This window comes from Oryctolagus cuniculus, chromosome 2, assembly GCF_051225735.1.
Source record: "Oryctolagus cuniculus isolate XC-2025 breed Fujian yellow rabbit chromosome 2, ASM5122573v1, whole genome shotgun sequence".
Lineage (NCBI taxonomy): Eukaryota > Metazoa > Chordata > Mammalia > Lagomorpha > Leporidae > Oryctolagus > Oryctolagus cuniculus.
The window spans coordinates 17,424,921-17,436,563 of record NC_142868.1 but is presented as its reverse complement, the minus strand read 5'-3'; positions in this window follow the sequence as shown (position 1 = coordinate 17,436,563).

Genomic DNA, 11,643 nt, shown 5'->3' with positions numbered 1-11,643 from the left:
TTTGGGATAGAAGATCTCTTCCTTTGCCTCTCCCTCTCTCTCTGTAACCTTGCCCTTCAAATAAATAAATAAATCCTTTTTTTTTTTTTTTTTTTTTTTTACAGGCAGAGTGGACAGTGAGAGAGAGAGAGAAAGAGAGAGAGAAAGTCTTGCTTTGCCATTGGTTCACCCTCCAATGGCCTCCACGGATAGCGCGCTGCGGCCGGCGCACCACGCTGATCCGATGGCAGGAGCCAGGTGCTTCTCCTGGTCTCCCATGGGGTGCAGGGCCCAAGCACCTGGACCATCCTCCACTGCACTCCCTGGCCACAGCAGAGAGCTGGCCTGGAAGAGGGGCAACCGGGACAGAATCCGGTGCCCCAACCGGGACTAGAACCCGGTGTGCCGGCACTACAAGGCGGAGGATTAGCCTAGTGAGCCACGGCGCCGGCCAATAAATCCTTTTTAAAAATGTTGTTTAATATTTTTATTTCATTTCCTTAATTTATAGATACCAGATTCTTAAACAACAATTTCTTCAAGTGATAGCCAGTGTTAAACACCAACATTAATACTTCATTACCTGAAGGCTAAAATTGAAACAACTCATTCTTTATACTTCAACGCTTTTTTGGTTATAACCTATATTTTGTCACATTTTCCATAATAACCTTAAAAAATTTTTCACTGTATTCAATTATTTCATTTTTATTTTTGCTTTCTTGGTCATTCTCACTCTGCCACCTCTCCTTATCTTTTTTTTTTTTTTTTTTTTTTTTGACAGGCAGAGTGGACAGTGAGAGAGAGAGACAGAGAGAAAGGTCTTCCTTTGCCATTGGTTCACCCTCCAATGGCCGCCGCGGCCGGCATGCTGCAGCCGGCGCACCGCGCTGATCTGGTGGCAGGAGCCAGGAGCCAGGTGCTTTTCCTGGTCTCCCATGGGGTGCAGGGCCCAAGCACCTGGGCCATCCTCCACTGCACTCCCTGGCCACAGCAGAGAGCTGGCCTGGAAGAGGGGCAACCGGGACAGAATCCGGCGCCCCAACCAGGACTAGAACCCGGTGTGCTGGTGCCGCTAGGCGGAGGATTAGCCTAGTGAGCCGTGGCGCCGGCCATCCTTATCTTGAATCTATTGAATCCCTATCTTTCCTTCAAGGAAAATAAAACATGATTCCTTCATACACACATCTCTGAATATTTTGGCCCAAAATGGTGTTTCTTAAATATAGACACTGACACTTTATTATGTATTATGCGTGGTACTGGCTTACACAGTTTTCTGTAACTGAAATAATGTCATGAACTAAAATTCAAAATGACTCATATAATTTGATGAAGTTCTATCTCTTTATCTGCAGTGTTTGCCACCAAACCCCTTTATGATTATTTGTTTATTTGAAAGGAAAAGTCACGGAGATGGCCAGGGTTGGGCCATGCTGAAGCTGGGAACCAGAAACTACATCTGTGTCTCCCATATGGGTGGCAGAGGCCCAAGTGCCTGGGCCATCTTGCACTGCTTTCCCACACACATCAGGAGGAAGCTGGCTCAGAAGTTGAGTAGCCAGAACTGGAACCGGCACTCATATGGCAAGCCAGCTTTCAGGAAGTGGCTTAGCCTGCTGCACCACATTGCTGGCATCTAATTGCTCCTCCTAATCAGTGTTGACTATTTTGACCTACTTATTCCTTCACCCAGCACAATATTAGTACCTGACCTCATGTAGCTTATAGTGAACTCTAGTAGGTTATCAATGAGCTTTTTCGCTTTTTCTTTTTCTTAGTGTGGCAGCAAGGAATGTCGAAAACGGTCTTTGAGAACCAAGATGTTTGAGTTCTACTTATGATTCTCTTGCTTGTTTTGAGTTATAAAGATCATTTACATATTTCTGGGCCAGTTTCACTGACTATATGGTGAGAAATTCAGTTTGATCTTCAAGTCTCATGTCAGCATTAACCACATGAGACTGGTTTCAACTCAACAAGTGTTGGGGTCAACAGAATTTTGTACAGTCTAACCTGGAAATTATAAAGGAGACGAGGACAAGAATTCCAGGGCTGGTGCAGATATCTACACTCTTTCTGTTGTACTGTCTTTAGCATTCAGTCTTCTCCCTCTCAGTCACAGGATGCTGTACATCCAAGCACTTATTCATCCTCTAGTCATAAAAAAATTATAGAGGCTGGTGCTGTGGCATAGCAGGTAAAGTGCCACTAGCAGTGTTGACATCCTTTATGGGGACCATTTAAAATCCCAGCTAGTTCACTTAGGATCCCAGTCCTTGCTAATGTGCCTGGGAAAGCATTGGAGGATGGCCAAAGTGCTTGGGCCTTGCCACCACGTGGGAGACTCAGAAGAAGCTCCTGGCTCCTGGCTTCAGATTGGCCCAGCTCTGGCCATTGCGGACGTTTGAGTAGTGAACCATTTCTTAGAAGACTTTTCTCTCTTTCTACCTCTGCCTCTCTGTAACTCTGCCTTTCAAACAAATAAATAAATCTTTAAAAAATTAGAATGACAGACAAAATATGTCAACTAAGCATCCCCACTTTTATCAGCAAAACAATAAATTTCCTAGAAACTTCAACTAGCCAAGTCAGGAAGTGTCTATCTGGGTATTAAAATTTAAGCGAAGTAATTTCTCCTTCTACCACTTCCTCCTCTTTTCCCACATAGAGGAGAAATGGATAAGAAATTAATCATCTTTGATAATTTCTGTGGGATAAGTATCTGTATTGTCATATCTTGATATTTTGTTAAGTGCTCAAGAAACACACAAGGTCTAAGATAATAGGAGTCAATAAAACATTTTTTAAGGATTTATTTATTTACTTGAAAGACAGAGTTACAGAGAGGCAGAGGCTGGTTCACTCCCCAAATGTCCACAAGAGTTCTGGTCTCAAACCAGAACTCATATGGGATGCCAGCACCACAGTTAGTGGCTTTGTCACTACACCACAGTGTGGGCAAGGAGTCAATAAAACATCTTAAGCAGGGAGCTAAAAGGCTTCAGATAAGTTCATTTGGGACATATTACAAAGAGAGTGCTTCTTGTTTGTTGGGTTTCCTTGTTCATAAGGTTCTATTTTGTTTAAAATTAGAACTCTATTGGTGTATGATTTATGAACAATAACCCACATCCATTTGAAGTGTATAGTTTGATGGTTTTGACAAATATAATTACACATGAAGGTCTGTTTTGTGTATTTTTAAGATTTCCTTGGTTGTTTTACTTATTGGACAGGAAAAAAAAAAACAAACTTGAGAATTACATTAAGAATCGACACCAAACTTTTCTATCTTCCCTCCCTAAATTCCTCTCACTACAATGCAACTCATCCTATTTCCCACCACTACCTCAGACAATAACCAGCCTGCTTTTCTTCCACTGTGATTCAATTTTCAGTGTAGTTTCCGGAGTGGTAGACAAATAGAACATGATGTATGATATGTCTGATGAGTTTCTCTCATAATGATTTTGACATTCACTGTAGATGATTCCTTTAAAATCATCTTCAACTTTATTTATAAAATTACGTATGTTTATGGGGTTAAACACTATATTTTGAAATGTGTATACATCATAGGATGGATAAATTGAGCTAGTTAACTTATAATACTTCACATACTTACATTTTTGGGGATGAAAATATTTAGAACCTATTCACAGCAATTTTCTAGTGTATAACAATTGAAAATGGTAGTAGCATTCATATAGTAAGAATTAATTTCTTTTAGCATTTGAATTATTTTCCATTATAGGACATGCTGTGTTTATTTATATACTTGTTTATGAACATTTGGCAATTGCTAGTTTTTGGCAAATTATAATAATTCTGCTGTGAAAATTCATGTGTATTTATATTTTTATGGGTTAAATACCAAGGAATGGAATATATGAGTTGTTTGGTAAATAAGTGTGACTTTTATGAATCTACTGAATTGTTTTTAAAGCTGGTTGCATCATTTGATAATCCTATTGACAGTTCATAAAAATTTAAGTTGATCTGCATTCTTTGCCACACCTGATATGGTCATTTTTTAATGTTAGCCTTTCTAATGGTAATGGAGCCATTGGATTTTATGTATTTATATAGATTAAATCATGCCACGCAAATCTGTTTTTAATATATTTCTATGATACTTAAGTTGATTAACTTTTTGAAGTAGAAGTGTAATTAAAACTGATATTTTCTTTCTAATGCAATATTAATACTTCTGGACTTACAGTAAATAATATGAGTGGTAATAAGCCTATTTATCTTATTCCTGATCTAATGGCAGTATCTTTAGTGATTCAGCATTTAGGGTAAGCACTTTTCATCCCATTAAAAAATGTACTTTTGGAAATTGTTGACAAAAAGCTTTTTTTTCTCCAATGATAGCTGCATGGTAAATTTTGAAAAGATACTGTGGCATCTATTTACATTATTTTTCCAACTGATTTGGTTAGAATTCCTTGGATATATTTTGAGGATATATAATTATAAATTTTATGTTAACATTTGATTTGCAATTTTTTCAGAAGTATTCATAAATTAATATTTATTTTCCAAGTTTTAATATAAGCATTTCACTCTTTTTTTGAAAATCAATATATCTTTTTTTTTTTTTTTTTGACAGGCAGAGTGGACAGTGAGAGAGAGAAACAGAGAGAAAGGTCTTCCTTTGCCGTTGGTTTACCCTCCAATTGCCACCGCGGCCAGCGCGCTGCGGCCAGCCCACCGCGCTGATCCAAAACCAGGAGCCAGGAGCTTCTCCTGGTCTCCCATGTGGGTGCAGGGCCCAATTACTTGGGCCATCCTCCACTGCACTCCCTGGCCACAGCAGAGAGCTAGCCTGGAAGAGGGGCAACCGGGACAGAATCCGGTGCCCCGACAGGGACTAGAACCCGGTGTGCTGGCGCCGCAAGGCGGAGGATTAGCCTAGTGTGCCGCGGTGCCGGCCAAAAATCAATATATAATCTTATAAACTGTGTTTGTGCTCTAGAATAATTGATACAGCAGAAGTTATTGTTTCTTGAATATTGAAAAACTCATCACAAGAACCTCCTAGGTTTTTGGAAGGAAAATTCCAACCCCCTTTATGAATGTATTCTTTAGTTTTTCATCAGCTAAGATTTCCTGGTGCATGTGTATCTATTTGCTTTACCTACCCCTACCACCTCATCCCTTGCTCTCCCCGCCAGCTACACACAGTGATTCATTTCACTGCAGACTTCAGCACAGGGCATTCTTTGTATACTTGAAAATTTTAGAAATTTCCTACATCTTTGGTTTTCCCCATTTCTTTCTCTTAGTCTTCTACATTTGCCTTTCATTAAATTTGATTTTCCCCCTTTTAACATATTTATTATTTGCTACATTATTTTTGTTTTGCCAAAAATACTACTGAATGCATTTATTCACTTAATATTTTGTTCCTTTTAAAAGGTTTCTTGTTTGATTTCCTTTTTTTTTTTTTTTTTTAATTTGACAGAGAGAGAGAGAGACAGAGAGAAAGGTCTTCCTTCCGTTGGTTCACCCTCCAAATGGCCGCTATGGCCAGCATGCTTCGCCGATCCAAAGCCAGGAGCCAGGTGCTTCCTCCTGGTCTCCCATGTGGGTGCAGGGGCCCAAGCACTTGGGCCATCCTCCACAGCCTTCCTGGGCCCCAGCGAAGAGCTGGACTGGAAGAGAAGCAACCGGGACTAGAACCCGGCGCTCATATGGGATGCCAGCGCTGCAGGCGGGAGATTAACCAAGTGATCCACAGCACAGGCCCCTTGACTTCCCTTTCTAACCCTAAGTGCTGATGGCTTCTGTTCTACTCTCAAAGGTCCCTTTTCTATTCCCATTCATGGCTTTGGTGATTGGGCAAAGAAGTTATTGGGAGGATGGAGCCCATCCAATCACTTTGATCTACTAACCATCTAGTTACTGAAATCTGTGAATTTATAGATTTATTATTTGTTGGATTTTTCCTAGTTTTATAAAAATATGATTGGTTGTATTTATATATTTAGTAGTTTTTCTTAATTACATGTTTCCTGATATTTCACTTCCATATAGCACATATTCATTAATTCACAGGGATTTTTTTAAAGCAATGTTTATATTTGAGAGGCAGAAAGAGACAGATGACTGGAAGAGCTCCTGAAATGCCCGTATTGGGTGGAACTGGGCTGAGGCCAAAGCTTGAAGCTGGCAATTCAAACTTGGTCTCTTACATGGGATAGAGGATTCAGTTACTTGAACCATCACTGCTGCCTCCCAGGATCTGGAACCAGGAAGTCAACCCAAATACTCTAGTGTAGGACACAGGTGTTTTAACTGTTAAGCTAAATGCTCATCTCTCAATAGATTTTTTTTTTTTAAGAAGATCTATTTACTTACTTTGAAAATAAGAGATACGGAGAGAAAGATCTTTTATTTCTGGTTCACCCCCCAAATGGCCACAATGGGCAGGGCTAGGCCAGGCTTGAAGCCAGGAGCTTTTCTGCATTTCCCACATGGGTACCAGGGGCCCAAACATTAGACCATCTTCCATTGCTTTTCCCAGGCCGTTAGCAGGGAACTCGATAGAAAGTGGAGCAGCCAGGACCTGAAGCGGCATCTGTATGGGATGCCAGCCCTGCAGGTGGCGGCTTAACCCACCATGCCACAGTGCCAGTCCCAACATATCTGTTTTTTATATTTTTAAGTATTTTTTAAGCTTCAGGCATAGTGAAAGTTGGAGTACAGGCTTAAGGTAAAAAAAAAAAAGACAAATTCCTGGCTTTCATAAAATGTATGGTCCATTAGGGGTGAAAGGTAATTAGTAGGTAACAATGATGAAGTGCAATGAATGGTTAAATTGTGAAAATTCAGTATGCTATGGGTACACATCAACAGTGCTTCACCTGCTTCAGAGAAGAGCTGTTTTGTTTCTGATTTTTTGTTTTAGACATTGGTTTCTTTTTTTCTTTCTTTTTTTTTTACTTGACAGATAGAGTTAGGCAGTGAGAGAGAGAAAGGTCTTCCTTCCGTTGGTTCACCCCCCAAAATGGCCACTACGGCCGGCACGCTGTGCCAATCCAAAGCCAGGAGCCAGGTGCTTCCTCCTGGTCTCCCATGCGGGTGCAGGGCCCAAGCACTTGGGCCATCCTCCACTGACCTTTCAGGCCACAGCAGAAAGCTGGACTGGAAGAGGAGCAACTGGGACTAGAACCTGGTACCCATGTAGGATGCAGGAGCCACAGGCGGAGAATTAGGCAAGTGAGCCATGGCGCCGGCCCCTAGACATTGGTTTCTTATAGTGGCCCTGTGGTGACCATGATGAGGCACTCAGAGACCACACAAGATTAAGTCATGTTTCATGTTAAATCATGTTTCTCAGCCTCAGATCGTTTTGACGTAAGCCTCTTGATGGGGAAGGAAGAGCTGAATCAATCTGATCGATGAATCAAAAATGTTTGTACCCTAGCTAAACTGCAAACTAATCCTTGAACAGCACTGACAGTTAGTGGGGTTATAGGCTGTCCAAACTGCAGAATACAGGATGTGTGAATCTTGGCAAGTGCTTCAAGAACTGGGATACAGGCAGATTCAGATTAGGCATCCCGCACTGCTCAGCATTTTGGGAAGTGAATCCCTCCATTCATCCTGACGCTGAATGACTCAAGGGGCCTGGTTTTCCAGGGCTGTACTCTAAAAGACCAGGAAGAGTAAGCCCGAAGGAGAGGTGTGAAATGATGAGTTCATGGGAGATGGTTCCGAGAGGGGTAGGCAGGTAGGCAGTGAGGGGCCAGGAGCTAAGGAATGCTATCGCCCATGCTGCATGCTGCCTGCACCACCGAAATCCCATCACCTTCTGTGTGAATTCAACGTGATAAGGACTGAGCACATCCATGGCTCATCATGCAGCTAAGCCTCATTTCCTTTTTTTTTTTATTTTTTGCCAGACAGGGTTTGACAGTGAGAGAGAGAGACAGTGAGAGAGAGAGAGAGAGAAAGGTCTTCCTTCCGTTGGTTCACCCCCCAAATGGTTGCTATGGTCAGGGCGCTGAGCAAATCAGAAGCCGGGAGCCAGGTGCTTCCTCCTGGTCTCCCATTCGGGTACAGGGCCCAAGCACTTGGGACATCCTCCACTGCCCTCCCAGGCCACAGCAGAGAGCTGCACTGGAAGAGGATCAACTGGGAAGAATCTGGCACCCCAACGTGGACTAGAACCTCGGGTGCTGGCGCTGGAGGCGGAGGATTAGCCTATTGAGCCGTGGCGCTGGCCATGGGCAACCTTAAGAGAGCATTGCCCATCCAGGCTGGGTCATCCATTATATAAGACAAGCTCAGGACAAGAGTCAGGATGTATACTTTCCCTTTACCTTTCAATAAATCTTGTTTTTCTGTTCATCTGTAAAAAATAATGTAGTCAAAGTAAAATTATAGTTGCAGGGAGATTACAAATCTGAAAAAATGTGAGGGAGTCTTCTAATGGGTAAGATAGGATTGGCTATGTGGGTGGAATGAAAAAGAAAGCAAAGAACAACATGCTCTCTTGTTTCCTAGTATGACCGCAGCTCCTTGGAGCATAATCTAAGACAGCTGGCCTTCCTCTGGAACTGGTTGCCCCAGCAATTGTTCCTCCTAAAGGTAGGAACAGGTTTCATTGGTGGAGTGAGCACCAAGTTAATAAGTGAAACATCTCGAATGTGGTAACTATATCAAGAGGGAAGGAAACAGCTATCACCCAGAAAATCAGCTTATAGAATTGAATATTTGACATCATAGCATTTGTAATGAGTGCCAGTACTGACCAGCCTTTCTTTCTTTCTGAACTCAAGAAGTAGACACCACAGCCAGGTCAGATGTAAAGTATAGATTCCCTAATTGTTGGCAGAGCCAAATTTAAGATATCACATAAAAGGGCTCTCTAGGCTTTGGGACTCCATGGGGCACTTGGAGAAAACGTTAAGAGTGAATATCCAGCTCCATTATCTGAACCAGATGAATCCTTCCTCCTCCTCCCGTGGAGGCTCAGAAGTGGGCATAGAAATGGAAAGAGCTTCTTCCTCTAGCACCTTTCTGAGAAATTGCAGATTTAAAAGTGGAAGCGAGGAAAGTTATTTGTTGTATGGGTTGCTATAAAAGAGGAAAAGAATGGTTCTCCCCAAGAGTATACAAAAAGTATAAATGCATACAAAATAATAAACACATAATTTCTGAAAAACTCCTGGAATGGAAAGTCATTGACATTTTGAAGCATATCTCAGTTGGATGAGATTATGAGTGATTTTCATTTCCATATTTTGATATTGTTCTGCAATGATAATGTATTTCTTTAATAATTAAAGTAATATAATTTATTTTAAAATATATTTAGAGTGATGGCTTGTATTTTGATTTTTTCCATAATCAAGTGGTTCCTGAAAGCACTTTGCTTAGCAGACTGATGATGTGAATCCCAAAATGGCAGGGACTTACAGTCTGCAACAAACCAGTGGGCAGCCAATTACTTGACATCTATCATATGCGAAACATTATTTGATGTATTGTAAATATGCTGGCAAACAAGACAAAATTCCTTCTTTCTAAAAACGTTACTTCTACAGAGCAAGTAAGCAACAAACATAAGCAAGCAAATCAGCAATTTTATTCCAGGTAATGATTATCATTAAAGAGAAAATAAAGTAGGACCTATCTGCAGGTGTGCTACTCCATGGAGAAGAAAGTGTGAAGTCCTAATATTTGGGATTGTCCAACTAAACAAGAGTAGGAGATGCACAGGTAATGTAGGCCATGAGAATGTGGAACAGCAGAAGCCGTTACCATCTGGGGAGTGCAAGTCCCATGTAAAATGGTCAAATTTCAGAAATGTGCACCCCACGTTGCCAGATTTTTGCCATTAGAAATTGAAATTCCATATTATTGAGTGAAATCTCCTAGTTGTTAATATTTGCAACCAATTCACAGTGTTTGGGCTAAAAGTACACAAAAATGTGTCTGGATTGCCATTGGGCTGCCATTTCCTAACTTCTTTCCTAAACTGCAGAGTTGAAGAACAACTGGAGATCACAAAGTTCTACATAAGCAGTGAATATATGAGGAAGTTCAAGCTTACAGAGTAAAGCAATTGGCTGTTGATGTACAGCTAGAAAGTTGTTCAGGTGGGTTTCAAATGAGCATTAAATTACTTTCCATTACTTAGGTCTATCTGCTATGAGTCTTATTCTAATTCAGACCACAGATTATATCCCAAACTATCACACATTGACTGGATCTGTTTTATTTGCATTCTGTAGACAAACTGCTGAAGGGTGAACTAAATGAGCATTTCTCAATTATGTTCAGTAATCACAATAATTACATCAAGGATTAGATGTTTGATGAGAACACAACATTTGAAAGGGTATTGTATCACCTTAACAGTCATTGTTTCCATTGAAAAGCGAGTTAAAACAAGAAGTATGTCAACTTGATATTAGCCACTTAAACTTATGCTTTTACTAGGTGGAAGGTGACAAGATAGTGCCACATTGGTCTTGGGATGGCAAGCAGAGAGATTCTGCAATAGACAGCTCTGCTCACTTTTCTTCTGAGCTGCATTGTTTATGTTTTCTTCCTCAGAATGCCTTTACAGTACAGAATCAGACAGCAGAGGAGGACAAAAAATGGCTGATGAAAATGTATAGAGAGGACTCAACCCAGAAAAAGAGCTCTCTGAACTTTGTGTGTATATGCGCCATTTTGCGATTGTGTTTTATTAATCACTGATGTAAATGTCCCCTACTAAATTCTATGTGCTTTGCTTTTTACTGTGTCCTCATTTGTCAAATGATTGAAAGAACGAAACACAAGGGAATAAGACTTAACTTGGGGGAAAAATCTGCTACGTTAGCATTTTTAAGACAAATTTTGCCTCCTCGAGTTAAGTGTGGTTGCCTGCTTGTTCTCATTCTGTCATGCATTTGCACATCCTGCAGGGAGGTCACAATTCAGTGGAAAGCAGGCAACAGTGAGACCAGCAATGGAGAGTTCCTCTGGGACATCAGTGAGCCTGGCTTTGCATCCTGGAGATTAGGCCTGTCATGAAGCATTGAGAGACGATGAGGCATGAAATTCAGGAGGCCTGCATCCAGTGTGGGCTGTGTGGTTGCTTGATGTTGATTACTTCCTGAATATTCTGGGTCTGCTTCCATGGCTGTGTAGTGGAATCAGCAATAGTATAAAATGGATGTCAGACCGAAATCTTTAGAAGATGGAAGTGTAAACCAGTACCTGGTTACTAAGTATCTCCGTTCATGTGTAGACTCTTAGATGGAATGATTCCTCGAAGTTTATTCTTGCAGTCAATGACCAAAACTTATTTTCTTGGAATTTGTCTCTTGTGTAACTAATGTGAAAACACACCTAAGCACACAGCCTTGCATTTGTGTGTAGCAGACAGAGTCAGTGCTGGTTCAGTGAGTGACAAAGATAGACTGGTTACTCAAGAAATGGAAACAACCTACGTGTCTATGTGTTAATGAATGCATGAAGAAAATGTGGCTCGTACACACAGTGGGATACTACTCAGCTGTAAAAAGGATGAAATCCTGTCATTTGGATTAACATAGATGAAACTGGTGATCATTATGTTTATGAAATAAACTGAGCAGGAAAACACATGTATCACATGATCTCACTCACATGTTGTCTTTTTCAAAAGGTAGT